This window comes from Streptopelia decaocto, assembly GCF_964273445.1.
Source record: "Streptopelia decaocto genome assembly, chromosome: 10".
In the NCBI taxonomy this organism is placed as follows: domain Eukaryota; kingdom Metazoa; phylum Chordata; class Aves; order Columbiformes; family Columbidae; genus Streptopelia; species Streptopelia decaocto.
In genome coordinates, this window is record NC_138665.1 from 459123 (window position 1) to 479601 (window position 20479).

Genomic DNA, 20479 nt, shown 5'->3' on the forward strand with positions numbered 1-20479 from the left:
GCCATCACCAAGCTGTGCTCCCCATCCATCAGTTATCAGGTGCCAGCCTTGCAGAAGCCACCAGCATCCACGACAGCCCTCCGTAGATGGAGCTGAGTGCTTTACCTGCAGAGGCAAAGCCTTCATTGTGGGCCCAGCCCCACTCACAATTTGGATGAGCTCACTGGGGAGCACAAGCAGCTCCGAGGAGCTTATCTTGGGGTACCCGCACGGGGCAAGGATGCTCTGGCCAAAGCCCATGATGTTTCCATCAGGGACAGACCTCATTCACCTCCAAGGCGTCAGAGAGGCAAGCACCAAACAAAGCTTGCCTGTTTTTTCTCCAGTTACATTCTGGTGAAAGGGAAGATTTCACATATTCGGTACAAGAGGTAGCTCAGCAGCGCGCACGAGGCACTGCGCTCTGCCCAGCTCAGCAAGCTGGCAGCTCCCGAGTGCTCCCGCGAGACCTCAGCAAAGCACGTGCCCACCAAAGCCTCCCCAGGAATCCAGCGTTTGGACTCGACGATGTGCAAGGCAGATCGGGGAGGTATTTCCTGCCGTTTGCTCACCAGCTCTTGCAGCTGTGCACATGGGAATTGTGCCGTAAAGACTTCTCAGTAGCTGGAGCAGAAATCCCATGCAGCAATGGTGCGTATCACCCTCTGCTAGACTTAAGGGCAATTCCCACAGACATGGCATGGAAACCTTCCCCTGCCACGTCCTTCAGTGGCCTGGGGGTTGACAGGACACAAAAAGGCACAGGGCATCTCTCCGGCCCCCTCCGATTCACAGATCCCTAGAGCGCATCACAGTTGCGTATGATTCCAGCTGAATGCCACAGCTCCCCGGGGCCCTCTGCCCTCCAGCAACCGGCAAATGCAGGGACTGCAGCAGCCAGGCTCACCCTCCAGCAGACAACAGCCCATCGCAGACCTCCTCTCCACGCACTGAGCAATGTCCATCCATCTGTCCCAGCCTGCCCAGCCGTGCGTTTCTGCTGGCACTGCCAAAGCCCAGCAGCCCCTGTCCCTCTGCCAGCAGCAGCCGCCGCAACTCTGGGGCTGAAGCCCCACAGCTGGGGGGCACAGCGATGCTGGGAGGTCTAGCCCGTGGTGCCGGAGCCAGGGACATCTGCAGGCACGTGGCTGCAAGGGCTGCAGGGGCGGGGGGAGCAGCCCCACCTTCCCAAGGTGTGCTCAGATACGAGTGAGCCACTTCAGCCCGGTCATTGAGAAAAGCAGCTGGGGACTTGGTGTGCCACCAAACTGGCATGTCCACCGCTCCCTGCCACCCCCCCGCAAATCCTCCTTCCCTCGCCCACCAAACCCCATCTCTGCCCCAGGTCTCACCACCACCCTCGCTCCTTCACCTGTTCTGCAGTTATTTGCTCTCCTGCCACCCTGGTCTAACGGCTTCTCCTCCATTGCCCAGCACGGTCAGCCGCTGCTGCAAAGCAGGCGAGTGAAACGCAGCACTGGCATCAGTACTGGCAGCTCCCAAAAAAAGACCTGTGCTCGGCTGGCTCCTGCCAGACCACACATTGCAGCAGCTTTTCAATCCAAGTCTTTCTCCAAGTGCACCCTGCAGCTCTGCGTCCTTCTCCTCTTCCTCAGCCACCACCTGCAATGCAGCTGCAGCCCAGCAATGTCCCTGGAAATAGCCAGAGGCCCCCGGCCCTGCAAGGACAAGGGGAGGGCACGGCTGCAAATACAGTGCAGCAGCAGCTGGTGCTTCATAATAACCTTTTGGGCTCAAGAGCAAGTGATGGTTTCTATTGCCCAGACAGATGCTGCACAGAGAGGCATCCAGCTCTGCAAAGGGTTGCAGCAAAACCCGACCGATGCAGCACCATGTCAGGCCCTGCTGGGGCCCACAGCCACTAGTGACAGAAAGAGCAGAGCCCCCCACACCACCACCCAGCACCCCACTTTCCACCTGCACCAACCACTAAAGCTCAGCTCCTTCACTAAACCAGAAGCCAGGCAAGGCAGCGCAGGCAGCTGCGTGTGAATCCTCTGCTGACGCTGGAGCAGCCGGGTGGCCGAGGAGAAGCGTGTTTCAAGGGTGAAGCCCTCGGTGTCTCTGGAGGCTGGAGAAGCAGCAGCTCACTCCAGCATTCACAGCCCTTGAATCACAGAACCACAGAAGGTCCTGTGTTGGAAGGGACCCACAGGATCGAGTCCAGCTCCTGTCCCTGCACAGGACACCCCACAGGTCACCCCCTGTGTCTGAGCACGTTGTCCAGTTTCTTCTTGAACACTGTCAGGTTGGGGCCGTGACACCTCCCTGGGGAGCCTGTTCGGTGTCCAGCACCTCTGGGTGAAGAACCTTTTCCTCATGTCCCACTGACCCTCCCTGGCACATCTTCTGCCGTTCCCTGGGCTCTGTCACTGTCACAGAGCAGAGCTCACCCTGCCCCTCCTGCTCCTGCTGAGGAACCTGCAGCCCATGAGCTCTGTGCTCAGTCTGCTCTGCTCCAGCTGAAATCCCCTGGCACCACACCTGGGGATGGGCATCCTTCAGGGACTGCGCCCCATGAGCCACGCCAGGATTATTCCCTCTCCAGTGTTTCCTACTGGGCCACCGTGTTTCAACACAGGACACAAGCACTGCTCACACACGGGGGTGCAAGGTTTAAAGAGGTGCTGAGAAATAAAGTGAGGCAGTGAAGGGGAGGTTGGGCTCATGGCAAAGTCCACTGCAGGAGAAGAGACAGACCCAAACCTGGGGCAGTGCTGGTGCTGCTGCAACGTGAGCACGGCACAGCGAGGAACCAGCCCATCGCTGGTGCTCTCCAGGGACCCTCGTGCTCTGCAAACCTTGAGACTGCTACTGAAGGGACGTTTATTGAGGGCAGAATGAAGACAGACTCTCAACCAAAGAAGGGGTTCCTCCCGCACAGTACAGACCCATCCCAGCAAAGGTGTGGAGCATCTCCCGTGTGAGGAAAGGCTGAGGGAGCTGGGGCTCTGGAGCTGGACAAGAGGACACTGAGGGGGGACTCATTCCTGGGGATCAAGATGGAAAGGGGGAGTGTCAGGAGGATGGAGCCAGGCTCTTCTGGTGACAACCAGTGACAGGACAAGGGGCAATGGGTGCAAACTGGAACACAGGAGGTTCCACTTAAAAATGAGAAGAAACTTGCTGGGGGTGAGGGTGGCAGAGCCTGGCCCAGGCTGCCCAGGGAGGTTGTGGAGTCTCCTTCTGTGCAGACATTCCAACCCGCCTGGACACCTTCCTGTGTAACCTCATCTGGGTGTTCCTGCTCCATGGGGGGATTGCACTGGATGAGCTTTCCAGGTCCCTTCAACCCCTGACATTCTGGGATTCTGTGCAGAGCTGAGCACGCCAGCCCGGTGCTTGGCATCCCCTGCCACAGAGCAGCACCCGGCAGCCCCTCAGGGGAAGGGAGAAAACATGAATGGGGCCATGCCAGCAAGGCACGGCTCCAAAAGGGCCAGGAGCTGCTGCCTGGACCAAAGTTTCCACCAACATCTTGGCTTGCTAAGGGCTACCCTGCGTCTCCACACAGCAGTTCAGACAACACTCCAAGGAGCACACGTGCCACAGCACTGTGTCAGCCCATGAAAAAGTGAGCTGCAATGCTACTTCAGTCCCCCCTCACTGCGCAGTGCTGCCAGCCAGCAGGAGCCTATTCCAACTCCCCACGGAGATCCCAACCTCACGCTGCAAACTGGAGGCTGTGCACGTCAGCCCAGGGCCAGCTGGTGACACAGAGCCTGGCCGGGCTGCCCCAGCCTCCAAACCCCAAAACCACTAACCACGGCGGATGCCACGGGTTGAGAAATTCAAAGGCTATTGTGCTTCTTTGTGCAAGTTTAAATATATCTGCACGGGTTCCTTGGGGTTGCATTCCTGGTAAAGCGGGTAAGATAAACAAGGCTTCCTACAGGAACTTAAGACAATGGGGGAATAATTAGCATTAATCCTCAATGCAGAAACAATGCAGGTAGCAGATATTTTGGACTTTCACACCCTACTCCCACCACATTCAGGAAGAGGCACCCAGGCTGGTGTAACTCGGTCCACAGGCCTCAGCTAAAAGACACAAACTGTTTAAAAGGAGGGAAGCAGCACACCATGGGAGTCGAGGGGCCAGCCCAGGGCTTCGCTGTTTCAGGCTTCCCTTGCACAAGGAGGCTGGCACATGGGACATGCCTTTTGGAGACAGGTTTTTCCCAGTGTAAGTGGCTCCAGACACCACTCGGGCTCATGCCGTGGGCACCCACAACAAGGGTTCCAGGGCAGAAGATGTGGGGACAGCTTGCGCCCGTGCTCCAGCCCTGTTTTGATTCCAGCACAGCACACCCAGCGATGCCGCACCGGGCCAGCCACAAGCAAACTGGGGGCAAAGATCCCGCGCTGGTGGGGGCTCCAGCACGGAGCGGGGGACACAGTGTCAGAGCCCACTCCTCCCACAGCCAGGCGGGAGGACGCTGGAGATCCTCTGCTGCTAGTTACCACATCTTCATTTCAGAGAGGGACAAATCAAGGCTTGTTTTCCAATCTCAGGAATGTTTCAAACCGTTTTCCTACACCAGCCTCTTGGGAGTGCTCTGTACGTCAGCCAGATTTCCCAGCTCTCCTCCCGGCGCTGCAGAATGACAGAGGGACTCAGCGCTCCCCAGACGTTTTGCCAGCGCATTAAACAGGTCATATGAAGCCTTTCAAGACGAAATGCTGCTGCCCTCCGAGGTGACTCACGACCATTAGCATCCCTTTGGAGAGGGCTTTCCAGTCCTCAATCACATCTGCACATAAGCATTTTACCCTTCATCTCAAAAAAAAAAAAAAGAGAGAAAAGGAAAAGAGCACCAATTCAGCTGGCTCAGCTTTTCCCCAGCTGTATTTCACCTAACACTGGGATTATCAATTGTAGTTGCTTGGCTGCCATGCTGGGTGCCCTGGCTCACAGCGAGGCACTGGGACAGCCTAGCAGCCCCTGCCCTGAGCACCTCACGCACCCCACCATGGATCACGGCTCCTGCATCTCCCAAACTGCTGACCCCCAGCAGATGAACGATGCTGGCTTTTTAGGAGCTGGATGTTTTCAGCTTGTTGCTGCTATCGCTGCTGCGTCACGTCTGCCCACCTACAAGCACTAAGCTCTGCTTTCTGCAGCTCCAGCTCAGCTGGGTTTTATCACCCAGCCTACGGCACCGGCTTGGAAAGAATCGCACTGTGCGTCCAGGCAGGATCCAGCCCAGGCAGCAGGGACGGCTCAGCATTACAGGACAGGGGGTGCACGGACACGGCGTGACCAGCTCGGGCAGCAGCAGTGTGCTTCCAGCCATCCACATGAAACCCTCAATGCTGCCCGAACACCCTGGGCGTTTATCAGTGTTGGATGCTACAGGCTATATCCCCGTGCAAAGGAGCTCGTGCTCTATAGAGAGCAAGGAGGCTCCAGTACGCAGAGACTGGTATGGCAGGGTCACCGCCTGCCCCCATGTCACATCCTCTGCTCAGGATACCACCAAATGCCCACAGCAGTGGTCCCTCATGCTTTGTGCAGCACGTCACAGGATGCACAGCAATGCAACACTCAGCATCACCCCAGAGCAGCCCCGGGCTCGCTCCCCTGCCACTGAAGAGCAGTTTTCTGATCAAAGCCAGGCCATCAGCACGGCAGCAATAAGGCCACACTGCTGCCGGACACCACCCGCCACGTCCCACAGCTCGTGCCAGGATGGGGATTAAACACCAAGCAAGCCAGGCAGGTCTCAGTGCACACAGCTGCATTAGAAACAAGCAGCTCACCAAGTCATCCAACAGATCAAATCGTGGCGAAAGACCGGGGCATAACACTTGAACCCACTGCTCCAAAGCTCAGTGCGGGCTCAATCCCACAACACACTTAATTACGCAATGCCCCCCGTTTCCCAGACGATTATAACCGCACCGGTTGCCTCCATCGGCCCCATTCCCCGGCCAGCACGGCTCTGCCACGCTGCATCACCCAGAGCATTCCTCCCTGCTCCAAGGAGCAACCAGGATAATTTTGCCAGCATGCAGGGTCTACAGATCTCTCTGTCATCTCTTTGAGCTGTCCTTAGATGTAATTCATGAGATGAAGCAAGTAACTACAAAGGTAATTTCCTTCTGCCATCCCTGCTCCCTCCCTGCCTGCAGTCTGCTGGAGGGAGGCAGAGGATGGCTTTTAGTGACAAGAGGCAGAGCACAGATAATACCTCCTATATAACACTGAAGTGTTCTTTTAATGATCTGAAAGAAAAAGAAAACACTCCGTATTTTACATTTGTAATAATCACGGATCCTGCAAGAGGCTCACTGGAGACAGGGTTTTACACCCAGAGGAACCTTTGCCTCTGCGAGCATCCAACCATCTTGACTCTCCATGGGAAGCCCACTGTGGATCCACAGACCGACATCAAAGCTCGTGGCTGGTAAATGCCCACAAATCCTGAGGATGCTAAAGGGAACACAGCATTTTGTAGGTCACATGGGAACCGTACCAGCAGCTGGAGGCTTAAAAAAGTATTGGCAAGAGTGAGAGAGTTTTAAAAAATTATATATCTATCTATATATGAATCAGTTCAGCCTGGCACGTCCAGACCATGGTGTTCCGCAGCCAAGGGCTGGAGCGTTGAGCAACTTTTCAGGCAGCGGGGAGGAGCCCAAGCGCCCTGTCCTGCCCGCTGTCCACCCCACACACAGCGAGGACGCTGGGGCCAGCGTGGGCGCTGAGCCCCCTCCCACGGCAGAGGCACCGCTGCCCTGCGCTGCGAGGAGACACCCGCCCTGTGGCACCGATCACCGTGATGCACATCACCCTGCCACTAACCACCCCGCAGACCAGAACAAATCACCTCCCAAAAAGCAGGGTGGTCACACTGCTTGATGATTATTCACGAGATGAAGTCCTGTTAAAGGACTTCAGGAATCAGATAAAAGGGATGAAAAAAGGTTCTGGGGGAGCAACACAAGCACTGCCTAAACAAGCCCACCATCTTTACAGACAGGGTTCACAGGACAGCCAACATGCATGCAGGGATGTGCACGAGGAACTCCAGCAGCTCCCCAGTGCCAGCTTTAAGAACACATCAGATGCTTTAAGATAAACAAAATGCCTTTGCTTGGCCTGAGCCAATATATTTCTGCAACAATTCAGAGTTTCTGGATTTCTTCTGCACCTGGAGCACCATCCAACACAGACAGGAGGAACTTGGAAAAGGCAGCAGAGCTCTTCTGCCCAGCTCCGGGTGACCATGGGCAGGGCATGGAGACTGCGATGGGCTTTACACAACCCATAGCTCCACAGCCAGAGGCGCAGCCAGCCCGCAGGAAGGGACCGCATCTGGAATATTGTGTCCAGCTGTGGCCCCTCAGTTCCAGCAGGACAGGGAACTGCTGGAGAGAGTCCAGCGCAGCCACCAAGATGCTGCAGGGAGTGGAGCATCTCCCGTGTGAGGAAAGGCTGAGGGAGCTGGGGCTCTGGAGCTGGACAAGAGGAGACTGAGGGGGAACTCATTCCTGGGGATCAATATGGAAAGGGGGAGTGTCAGGAGGATGGAGCCAGGCTCTTCTGGGTGACAACCAGGGACAGGACAAGGGGCAATGGGTTCAAATTGGAACACAGGAGGTTCCACTTAAATCTGAGAAGAAACTTGTTCGGGGTGAGGGTGTCAGAGCCTGGCCCAGGCTGCCCAGGGAGGTTGTGGAGTCTCCTTCTGTGCAGACATTCCAACCCGCCTGGACACCTTCCTGTGTAACCTCATCTGGGTGTTCCTGCTCCATGGGGGGATCGCACTGGATGAGCTTTCCAGGGCCCTTCAACCCCTGACACTCTGGGATTCTGTGGCAGGTCCTGTGCCCCATGTCGTCCCTGCAGCCACAGTGGCGCTGAGCTGGGGCCTTCCCAGGACTCTGAGGGGGGGCACCACATCACTGCAGCCACCAGAAGTCTTATTCCCAGGTGGCAGAAATGCAGTTTCAAGGCCAAAAGGCCGCCTGAACAGCCTGATCACAAGCATAACAGAGGCTACTGCATTTTGCCCCCAGCTCAGGTTTGCCTTGGCACTTCCTTCATTGCCCGGACACCTTTGGACCCCAATGGAGCACATTTCTGGAGTATCATAACCTTTCTTTTCCAGCAATTTGTCATGGACACCATTGAAAATCTCCACCTTACTTCTCATCTGAATTTCCCGTCTATTCTGGAGGAGCTGAGCAGGCAGCAGAGCTGGACAACCATGGAAAATGACTTCTCTAGACACCAACTGCTGTCTTTATGGGCAATGGGCTAAAGGATTAAAATGATTCCTAAACAAAGGATGCTTTCCTTGCTCAGCTCGCCCATAACCACTTTGAATAGTTTTTCTCTCCTCTGGCCGAGGAATTAGTCTGCAAAGTGGGAACGTCTGATGTCACCCAGTGCTGGTTTGACTGAAAATGAGTTAATTATCTTCGTGCAGTTAGAAATCTTTTGTTTTTTTCCATAGCTAGCACAGTCATTATTTGGACTTAGTTTGAGAACAAGAGATAACAACCCAGCACAGAGTTAATGCTTTTAATTGCTCTGGTCTGAGAGCCAAGAACATTCTGAGCTCTGCCCACAGGTGTGAGGCATCGAGGAAAGGGGGCAGAGATGGGGCAGAGCTTGACTGACATCCAGACTGACCAGTAAGAGTATTCCAGCCCATTAGCGTCACGCTTCATATTTAAGGAGAGTCGGGATCTTCAGGTCTCTCTCTCGCTTCTTCACATTCTTTGTTGTTTTTGTCGGAGACGGTGGAGTTCTGTTTGAGACGTTTAGTTTGGCCATTTTGCAGAGGCCTCTGAGCCTTTCTGCCTTTCTCCTCTTTCTTTGTGACGGGCTGTTCGGGACCAGGTGCTGCTCCCTGGGACTGGCTGCTCAGTGTGGACAGAGTTCATGAGGAACTGCACTGTGTATCTTTTATTTTATATTCTATTTCTATTTTATATATTTACTAGTAGTGTATTAGTATTTTGTTATGTTATAAAACCATATTAATCTCAACCCAAGTTTCTCCCTTCCCTTCCGATTAACTCCCCTATTTGGGAGGAGCGGGGAGGGGGTGAGTGAGCAGCTATCAAGGTTGTATTGTTGGCTCGGGTTAAACCATGGCACACCCATAGGACCACCCCACATCCCCTCTCTCTCAACAACATCCCAGCCCTGCAGTGGTTTATTATTTCCTTCAATCTCTTCCCTCCCCAGCTGTTTGGGTGACCTTTGGACCTGGGGCATCATCTCCTCTTTCCTCCCTGTATTTTAACAACCATTGTTCCAACGACATTGCTGACAAACAGCCCCAAACTCACATGTGCTGGGCTCACAGGGATGGTCTGTCGCCTCCTTCCTCAGCCCTGAGGAGGCGGATCCCCACAATGCTGTCCCTAAAACAGCAATCGACTGTCCCTCTTTCACCAGGAGCACACCCGCTGTCACCTTGCTGCCCCCTTGATGCACATCCCCTCCAGACTGCGGTCCCCAGTGTTAAATTCCCTTTTAACAGCTTGGCGATAGGCCCTTCCCTTCATGTCTGGGCTCCACTTAGCACTCCACGGAGAGACATCACCTCTAAGTAAGAACCGCACAGAGTGACGGGCTGATGCTACGAGCTGACGGTCACAGCCATCTGTTCTGCCATACTCCCGCGTTGCCAGGCGAGCGCTGAACCCACCACGGGCGCTGTGCTATCCCACCCTGCCCACCACGCTCCCAGGGACTCTCAGCTGAGAAACCAGAAAAGTCACAGAAATGCTGAGGTGCACAGTGACCTCTGGGGATGGAAAGCAAGCCCTGCTCATATGGGGTCACCTGAAGCAGGCTGCACAGGACCACGGCCCATTGGGATTTGACTAATTGCAAGGATGGAGACTCCACAGCCTCTCTAGGCAGCCTGTGCATACGACCAATCCCACAGCAAAAAACTGAAAAATAAAAAAAAAAAGGCATTTTCTTGCACAAGGTTTCAGCTGAACGCAAGAAGTAAGAAGAGGTGCAGACACCTCATCCAAAGCCACGGTACCAGGGCAGCGATCACCCAGTGGATACTGGCTGGAGGGCAGGTGTGGCCAGGTTAAATCCCCTTGTGCAGGACTTCTGAAGCCTGGATCCACATCTGCTTCCTTGCTTCGGCAGCAGGTCCAGCTCTAGGGCTTTGGAGCACTTACAAGTGGGAAGTGAAGCTCTCGTGCCTGTGCTTTCGCCCCTGCATGGGGACTGCAGACTCCTGTCACCCTCGCTTGCCCCATTCTCTCCCTCCCAAAGCATTTACTTACAGGCACCACTGGAGAGAAGCTGCTGAGCAAGACAGGCAGAGAGCAGGTCCCGCATGCACACTGGAGCCCTGAAACACCCTGGCTGGGCAAAGCAAAGCCCCGAGAGATGCGGGGGCACAGCATCTCAGGCAGCACAGCCGCAAGCACAGCAGCCACCAGTGCCACCATCACACAGTGGGGCTTCAGGGGGTCCTCAGCATCAGCACCCAACCGTGGACTCCACAGGTGGCAACCTGAGCCAGCACAACATCCAGCAGAAAGCCCAGCCTCCTCCTTAACTGAGCCTTAAGCGAGGTCACTCTGCAGCTCAAAGCAGCCCCTCCAAATTCCTCCTCCCCCGGGAGCCCCAGCCAGGGCGGTGCAGGGGCTGCGGGCAGCCTCACGCCAGCAAGGTCCAACTGCAGCGCTGCGCTCTGCGCCCGCCCCAGCCCACCCCCTGCTTCGCTCTTTGAGTATCATTAGATGGCCTTACCCTGCCTAACTTCAATCAACCCAGTTACACAACCAGATTTAGTGGGTCCTTCTGCTGATTGTCCACGAAACACATTTAGCTCGCTCTGTGCCTCTCTGAAAAAGCAGAAGTTAATTTATTCCACACCATCTCTGACTCGCTGCTGGAGGATGCTGCACGGCTGCATTTCGGAGGGGTGTGCGTGTACGCATCTATTTACTCCCATACAGATCTTCAGCCAGATTACATTTATTACGCCGTGCTTGAATCCTACTTCAGGAAGACCTCTGCCTGCTGTCTGAAGTTAATTTCTTCCCCTTCGGTCAACCAACTCAAAATTGGGTTTGCATATTAAAATGAAATTTAATTTCTAGGCCATTACGCCACTGTGGTCTAGCTCCTGTGTCTGCAAAACAAGGAACAAACAAACAGACCTCACAATTCATTTCCCTCTTAGCCATGAATTCTGGTTATAAACAATAATAATAATATTCTGCAGAGGCACAGAGCCCCTTTCATTTCGGGATCTCAACCCACGTCACGGAAAGCAAGCAAAGCCTTAGGACTCCTGCCATACACCAAGTCACTCAAGTGCAGAGCTGGCATGCAGAGCTGCTAAATGTTTTCTTGCACAGCTTGCAAAAAGCATCTCTTGAATCTGCCCTCAGTTTCTCACTGATGCAGCAGGTTTCCCATTATTTCGCATGCTGGCTTTTCACAAGCTACCGGGTTTTCCTTTTCCCTCTCAAGTATAGAGTCCAGATAGAGAGATAGATAAATATACAGTTTTGAGACCTGAGAGACTGCAGCACCCAACTCTGCAACAGCTGGGGGGAAACCAAACACTTTTTATCCGCACAGGTCAGAGCAAGTGTCACTCTGGCTGAAGATTGCATTCAAACCAGATACCGCCCGCACTGTCTTCCTTCTGAAGTGCAGAAGTCCGGCGGGAAATGCCCAAAAGAAAACAAAACCAGCTGCCAACAACCAGCCAGGGAGGAGCACGCACCCACGTGTCAGGCCAGGTTGCTTGCAGCAGGCTACCAAGCGCACACTTGGACTCATCCCAGCCAGCACACTTTGAAATAACAAACACGGCTTTTATCGGGAAACACCCTCCGCGTTCAGCAAGCCATTTCCACTTCAATTTAAAAGGCTCCCCTGGTTCAGCACAGCCAAAAACGTGCCTGGCCCGTCCCAGGGCGGCCCTGGCCCAGGCAGGGAGCAGCCCTGGAGCTGCAGAGCATGCCAGACTTGTCCCACGCACCTGCGCAATGGCGCGAAGTAATGGAACCTGCGATGGCACAGTGTCCCCTCCCTGCTCCTGGGCTCTTCCAGCAGCCACTGGCGTGACACCAGGGGACATCTGGGACAGCCTGCATCCCCTATGAACACCCCGGTGCAGAAGAAGGGGACGTGATGGAGAAAGGGCAAGGGAGACACGGCCATGGGTGGGGACATGGCAACGACTACAGCTTGAGCTTGGTTGCAAAGGGGACTCCAAAGGCCAGAGATGACCAAGGGAAAAGGACAGCAGAGAGATGTCCCCTGTCCTTCCGGCACCCGGAGGCACGTCAGGTTTGTTTGCCCAGGGAGGAAGCCAAGCCCAGCCGGTGACGCGGGGACAAGCGATCTGCGTGAAGGCAGACCGGCACCACTGAGCTGGACACGGGCACGCGGCAAGGCCAAAAAGAGGCGCAGGCTCGCGCACGGGTGTGCCTGACACCCTGAGACCCCGCGCCAGGCCCCGTGGCACCCCGGGACACCCCAGCGGCACGGCGCAGGCTGTGACCAGGCAGAGGTGCAGCACAGCCAGGCTGTGCAGGCAAAGAGCTTCAGCCCAGCGGGCAACGGGTGGCCAGGCAGGCCAAGCTTTTAGTCACCAAGCCGTGTCCCCACGCCAGGGTGGTTGTGAGGGGCAGCACCCCGCTCCTCTCCCCGCGGTGCTGACAGGCCTTCCCCCCCGGTAGGAGCTGGGAGCCCCAGCTGAGCAAGGGCAAGGACGTCCCTGTCCCAGCCTCTGCCCCCCAGCCGCAGGACCACTTGGACCAGGGCCTGGCACTGCCCGCCGCGGGCCGCGCCGAGGGCAGCTCACGCACAGGGGCAGAGCGGAGGCGGCGATGGAGGCAATGACGGCGCTTGACGCTGCCAGCAAGTACAATAAGCTATTTCCTGAGAAAGGCCAGCGTGTCCAGAGGCACAAAAGGAGCTATTCTGCTGCCGGCTGCACTCCCCAGCCTGCTCGGGGCTGGGATGAGGAGCGGGGGGGAGGGCGGCTGAGCGCTGCACATCTCGCCGACGCTGGCGGGGCCCGCAGAGCCGGGGCTGCAGCGCACCCCGCTCTGCCCATGTCACCTCCACGACAGCGCAGGCCACGGGCTTGGGGCTCAGACAGGACACCGGCAACAAGAGGTAACATGATGTTTCCTAGCGGCCACACGTCAGAAAACAGGAAGACAGACAGGATCCAAGGGGCGAGACGCTCCCGCCCCAGCGCCGCTCGGGCTGACAGCCCCGCTGGCAAACGCGGCCCCGCCGCCCTCGCACGGCACAAGGCGGCTTTCAGCAGTGCACAGATGCCCCATTCTCCCCGCCGGTGACCCCCCTGCCCCGGCATTTTCGGGACCCCAAGCTCTGCACTGGCAAGCGATCACGCTGGATGAGGCAGCCAAGGGAGACCAGTCATCAGCTTCCCCACCGCGTCCTCTCCTTAATCAGAGAGCCTGACAGAGTCGCTCATTTGCAAAAGACGACGGTAAAGCCAGGCACTCATTAAACTGCAACACGAACTCATTTTCCATAGGAAGAACATTACAAACAAGCAAAAGCAGCAGCACAGGTTCAAGCCCTGGCAAGGAGACGAGACCCAGACCCCAAACCTCCCTGAGCTGTTTTGCCCTCCTGAGGAGCGTGCTCAGAGGAGCACCATCTGCAGCCACAACCCCTCCTGAAATACTGGGGTAGCTTGTCCCAAAGAGGGAAGCACCATCCTACAACAGATTTAAAGAGAGTGAAGGTGGTTACATTATCAGAAGCAGTAACTGCCTCCAGAGGTACAAAATAATCACACTGATTAGCTTTGTTTGAAGAAACGGCTGTACAGCCTGAAGAGAAAGTCCTGGTTCCAGCGCCTCTGATGGGACAGCTGAGAGCCACTGTCTGTCCAGCGACCAGCCTTTGAGCGGTGATGAGTCCCAGCAGGCAGGAGTTGACCTGAGAGACAACAGGCTCAACCCCCCCGCCCTGCTGAGGCACTGACTGCACAGAAACCCACTCGGAGCCAAAATCCAGGGGATTCTGGATGAAAAACCCAAGTGCAGGTTTTGAAACATGCCTTCCCACCTCCAAGACGAGAAGACCAAGAGACGAGATAATCCCGATCTTAAAAATCAGTCATTTATCAATCTCATGGTCTCAAGGATGATCCCACCCTGCTTACAAACATACATATATCTATATATATAGATATATGCAATGACATACAGACTGTTAGTGCTTCACCCCCCCCAAGTTGTGCCTGTGCCAATGAGGCCACTGGAGCGCAGCCTGCCTGCAAGTACACACTTCAAGGGAGTGGATTTATCACCCACCGCAGCTTAATTTATTTTTCTAAAGCAGCGTTTACAAAACAGGCAGCGCAGCTCTGGGGACCCTGGCTGTACGCACCCACCACTTTCACCCGATGCCGCAAAAGGCTCCGCAGGGCACAGACCTGTTTCTAATCTCTTGTGAAGCAGCCGGCACGCCCAGGACTCTGTAGCAATAACAGCACCTGCCTGAATCGATGCAACCGCTTCTGCCGCTGACATTCATTCTTCCTCCTCATATTTCTATCCCACTTGCTGTCTTTTCCCAGGAGCATTCTCGAGGAATACCCGCTTGGATGGAAGAGAATTCCACCAGCGCTGCCCAGGGCAGGGAGACCACCACAACCAGGCTCCGTTCCTCCTGTTCCAGGGCTAGTTTTATCACCCCTTCATTAAGGGCAAGAGCCGAGTGAGGAGTTTCCAGTGTGCTCCCAGCAGGCGAAACGCAGCAGCGACAACCACATCGCAGAGCTCACACCTGCAGAAGCTGGCGGGCTCTGCCTGCAGCCCTGCGCGAGCAGCTCCACCAGGCCCCCTCCAGCACCAGCCAAGCGCCGCTGTGCACCACGGCCCCGCTGGAGCAGGGGGGTAAGGAAGGGAGGGCACTGCTGATCTTATTATAAGGGTCAAGGAGCAGGTCAAGCCCCCACTCGACACTGTGCACACAGGGTGATGGGCCGATGGCACTTCCCGGCTTTGCTGGATGCTGCCCAGTGGTGACCTGGCTGCTGAGCTGATGCCGCCCAGGAGCAGGCGATGCCCCCACACTCTGGTAGGCACCAGCTTCAGCCAGGCCGCAGCAGCTCCTCCAACAGGGCTGGACTCCTTGGAGCCGCCTTCCAAAAGCAAAGGCTCAGTCGAGATTTCAGGGCTCACTGAAGAGCACGAGGAGGCCTGGGTGGAAGCCAGGCAGGGCAGGCAGAGCCGGAGCCACGAACACCCTGGCATGTTAAGACTTGAGGAAATTATGGAGCAACAAGAGCTATTTGCCTTCTACAGAAACTCCGCAACCTGTTCAGCAGAACAGCCCTTTGCCGCCTGAGCTATGTTACAACCATCTTTAGCTGTGCACATTAGAGCAATAAAATATGCGGTTGATATGTTTTTGGAGGCAAGGCACATAAATAAAGCGTGAGGACGAGGAAATTCAGCTCTCACATGTCACTCAGTTACATTTTCTAACAGTTCAACAGATTCTCAGCACAATCAAAACATGCTCCGCTTCAAGACTGTAAAAACACATGCAATAAAACACCAGAGCAATATCCCAAGAAATACTGCCCATCCTCCAGTTGCAACTGAGGGGTTCGCGTTAGCAGATGCATTACACATGCCCATTTCTTCCCTCTCGCTTTGCAAGAAGCCTGCGTGATTCCTGAAGAGGCCGGTCTCGGGAGAGCCCGTTAGCTTTTAACTGCCATTTAACTAAACTTTATCACGACTAAACCCGTGCCACGCTGCTGGGCAGGAACACGGGAGCAGCCGGAAGGCAGCCGCTCCGCGCCGAGCTCCCTGCCGACGGCAGCGGCAGCCTGGAACCGAGAAACGCAGCGATTTCAGACGGAGGCACCGGGCAGAAAGGATGCGACACGCTCCCTGCTGCAAACCCTTTGGGCAGCCCGCGAAGGGCCGCGCCGGGGCTCCGCGCTCCGCCGCCGGCTGCCAAACGGGGCCCTGCCCGGCTTCCCCCGCCCGCTGCCCGAGAGCCGAGCGGGCGCCGGCCGCTCCCCGCTCCCCGGGGCCGGTACTCACCAGCGGGCTGCGGCAGCCTCCCCGCCGCTGTCCGGTCATCTTGGAGGCGCGGCGGCGGCGGCGGCGGCGCGGGGGAGCCGGAGACGGCGGCGGCGGAGCGTGGGGCGGGGGAGGCGGCGCCGCGGCGGCTCCCGCCCGCCCTCCCCGCGCCTTCCCACCGCCCCCCCCGCCGCTCCACCGGGGGCAGGACCGGCCCGGCCCCACGCACCCCCCGGGGCCGCCGACACCCACCGGGCGGCTCGTTATTCGCACGCGTTCGGGTGGTATGGAGGAGACGCTTTACGTTTAGGCTCGGTTCCTTGGCAGCCGCTCTTCAATACGTTGCTTCTCCCTTGGCTGGAAAATCGGTTCGATTAAGGATTTTTGCTTTCTAGTTCAGCAAAGCGGAGGGATGCCCTGGTGTTCTCCTTACAGTAAAAAGGCTGTTGGGTGAGGTTACATTGTTATGTATAAAGGGCACATATACATGTGTAGGTATCCAGGGTAATAACATCAAAGGGAAGCAAGGGAGGGGGAACACAGAAGTGTAATTTATTCCTTGGTAACATGGATACATGCTGTACAGGTTATTTATATTTGAAGACTGCCCAGAATGTTAAATGAGCTGTCTCTCTAAAATAAACATGAAGGAAAATATATTCAGGCTCCTGGTGCTCCTTAAGGTGAGATAAGGAGAGATTTTTGCAGATGCTGGAGGAGCGTTTTGGTGTGCAGGGACCCGCAGCCGTTTCCTTTTCTGCCCTTAACATGCTGTGATACCATCTTCCCTGCACACACACACACACACACACACACACACAGTATTTTTACAGTCAGACACTGAGCACATGGTAGCTGTCATGCTGTGACTTTCCAGCAGAAAAAGACAGCTGAACTCTACCGAGCAGTGGAGGTCAACATCACAGCCACGACCGGCCTTGTTCTCACCTAGTTCACCACGTGGAGGAATTACAAATCCTGTTCCCTAGGAGGATCTGACAGCAGGATAGTTAGTATGTGCCACTTATTCTGCATTAAATCCTATCTCTGCTTTTCTGGCAGCAAAACCACAGCCTGCACAGCTGTGGCCAAGTCACGTAATTTGTAGCTGTCCTGGGACCGGTCCTCGTCATTTGTGTCTGTGCAGACCGAGTGGAGAAGAAAACAGGCAGCTCAGAGCCCGATACAGCCCAATCCTCCTTCAGTTAGACAGGCAGGAAACTACAGCCACTGTTCTGAACTCGATGCTGCTAGCAGGCCGACGCAGGTAGCCTGGGTCAGGTTTAAGCTGCTCGGCACACCCTGCGCTGGTGGCTGCGGCGAAGCAGCGAGGGTGGCAGCACAGATGTGTAGCCCTGAGACAACGCACATCAGGCTGCAGGAGAAATGAGGCCACTAACAAGTAGCAGATGGCTGGAGATCACAGCAAAGCACCATTGCCAAGGACTCCACGGGTGACAGCCTGGCTGCACGGGGCTCTGCACAGTGCCCGGGGCTGCCGGGTCGCAGCTCCTGCAGCAGCTGGGCTCGGACCAAGCTCAGAGACTCTCAGGTTTCCTCCCACGGCACGCCAGGGAGAAATAAAGCCCAGACAGCGAGCGTTGTGCAGTGGTGGGCAGCTGCGTAGCATAACAATGTCATACCAGCTCCCAGCTCTGGTGACAGCCTCACCAGGACTGGGGAGTGCAGGGGGCTGGAGTAGCTGCCAGGGGGATGCAGAGGAGCTCAGCCCCGTTTCTCCCCTCTGCCCTCCAGGACTCGGCTGCTGCTGCTGCTGCTGCTGCTGCTGCTGCTGCTGCTGCTGCTGCTGCTGCTCCACTCACCAGCCAAGGAGCAGATAGGGGTGTGCACAGCTGTGGCTCCATCTTTTACAGGTTCAATACTGAGACCGAAGTGAGCTGGGACTCACCAGACCACAGCTCAGTGACAGAAGTGTTTTGTTTTTGTTTTTTAAGTCCCCCAAACGCTTTTCCAAAGAGATCACCAGCAGACGATAGCTCTGCTCACAGCTTGATGAGCACTGAGATGGGTTGGGCCTCTGCATTAAAAGCTGGAGGTGTCAGAGGTGACCTTGGGCAAATATTTACAATTACAGTGGTGTTGTGTATGTGCATGCATTCAAAACACAGAAGGGATCAGGTTCAAATGGTACTTTAATTGAGCAAGCAGGGCAGCAGGAGGGTAGAGCTCTTTATGCTAATGCACTAACCACTCCAGAGTGAGTCACATTCATGAGGGGTGGGGAGATCGTCTCCATCTGCCCATGAAGTCGTTCTGGAGCAGCAAGTGCTCAACAGCCTTTCCAGGAGGACCTGTGCGTTGTGAATAGGGACTGCCTCGGCTTTTGTAACATGCAGCTGCGAGAACGTTGCTGAGAGTCAGGGAATCATGATGATCCTGCCCAAGGCTGGTATGTGTTAGCATCCGCATTTCACAAATGGAGACACTCGAGTTATACCGCGTGCCTGGGATGCCTATTGAATAAATAACACAAGCATATAAAGCAGGATACCCCCTATAAAATGTATTCTTCCAGTGGAAAGCATAGGGGACAAAAATAATTCTTTTTAACTTCTGAATCCCTGTTCCTCCTTCTTCTGAAGAGCAGGCAGGCAGCTGTAGGGATGAGCAGGGACGGATGAATTCCCAGAGAAGAATCTCTTCTCGTTTTCTTTTTATATTTTGATGACTTCATTCTTGGAGCTTTCATTAGCACCTCCTTTATCTCCAGTTCTTCCCCAGAGGCATTCAGTTCTTCCTCTTTGCTGCTTGCACAGGGAACCGCAGCTCCCGGTCCATGGATGGGAAGTGGATGCTTTGCACCACCTCATGTTGAGGCCTGGAATTTCAGAGCCTGATTGAACTCCAGCTCTCCGAGGAAACCAGAGGCCTCACCTGACCCAAAACAAGCTCTTCTGGCTTAGCATCCACTTGCCCAATGCCTTTTCATCTCAGAAGGAACCAGTCGCGGTGTCATGCACTTCGTTCAGGCTTCACTGTCGAATGTCCTCCTGCAGAAGCACCAGCAGCTGGGCTGAGCCGCCCACAGGGCTTGGGCTCTGGTTTCCAAAGAGGAAAAACTGTTCTCTCGAGTGCATGGTGCATCTCTTCTCTGCACACAAACCAGCCTCAAATGCTTTCTTAAGCCAGCCTGGCTCTTTAAGGAGTGCCAAAGGGTGGGATTTCATGAACAATCCCATCCTTCTGCCTCCTCTGGGACCCCCCAAAGGGAAATTCTCACCTGGGTAAGGAGTCAGGGTTTGATAGGCAAGGACTATAGAGCCAGGTCTCAAGCCATGTTCTGAATATCTCCATATTTCAGCTGCTTGTTTTTATTCCCCATAGACCAGAGTTCAGCCATCCCCACTAGCTGCAGGTAAAGCAATTTTGCTCAAGGCGAACACAAACCTTAGCAAATCCAACCCTTGCCAATGCGAATCCCTCTCTAGGGAGACCCCCTCTGTCTCTCCTCCTGAGGAAGAAGAGGCCTTCAGGAGGAACAAGAGGGACTGCAGGGGAGAGCCCAGACCATTTGCACAGCAAGAGAGCAGGAGCGGTCCCCAGTTTTGCTCCTGTAGTGCTGGGGAGCAGCAGTGGGGTGGGACGAGGTGCTGGGATGGGACAGCCATTGCCTGCGAGCTCACACAGGAGGGGCAAGACATGAAACTAGGAGCTGGAAGGCAGCAGGAAACTCCCCACAACAACACCTGCAAGAGCTGCTCCTTGTTTTGAAGCTCCTGAGCAGGGGGGTGTCTCCAAACCCTCCCCTTGACATGACAAGCTCTAGTCCTCCCCCATTCCCAGACTGGGCTGGGTGGGTGCGTTGCACAACACACCCCAGCCAGGTCTCCCCTGCCTTGCCAGGGTCACAACGTGGAGCAAAAATGCTGCCCGCTCTGTTCTTGCAGAGACCTGAAGCAACACATCCCTAGGGAAAAGACTTGGGCTGGATTTTAAAGACACGGGGGTGGAGTCCCACATACCCCTGGTGAGTCACTCCAGCAGCTGGGACCCCCGCCACCAAAATAAAGCACAAGGTCTCTGGTCTGTATTTCTTGTTTATCAAGCCTTCACTAATCTGAAGAGTCCTGTGGTACAATAACTGCTTCCTCCACAGTGACTCCAAGCTGAAACGGCTCCTCGGTCAGCTAAATTGGTTCGGCTTCACAGGCTTCCCACTAAAGCCAGCTTTGCAGGAGAGAGAACAGAGACAGCAGCACCAGCATCTGCCATTTTCCCTTCCAGCTTACAGATCAGTGCCCAGGAGCTCCCAGCCTGACCATCAAACTAAATATCTCCCCCGGCTCTCCTGGGGGTGGGCAAAGAGAAGGTAGCAGCCACCCCAGACACATCCAGGGCGGGAAGAGCCTTTGCTGCTGCAGCAGAGGCAGCGGTTCAGTGCATCTGTGGGATGAATGTGCTGATTATCCACGTGGGG

The 20479-nt window shown here is 55.5% G+C and overlaps 1 protein-coding gene across 2 annotated transcripts in view; it reads right to left on the minus strand.

The window, feature by feature from the left end:
* Nucleotides 1–16195, minus strand: part of MID2 (midline 2) — a 118646-nt gene extending 102451 nt beyond the window's left edge. For both annotated transcript variants that reach the window (XM_082062120.1, XM_082062119.1), the window contains exon 1: nt 16063–16195. The gene's annotated coding sequence lies outside the window, so the exon portion shown is untranslated. The remainder of the gene's footprint in view (nt 1–16062) is intronic.
* Nucleotides 16196–20479: the final 4284 nt, after the last annotated feature.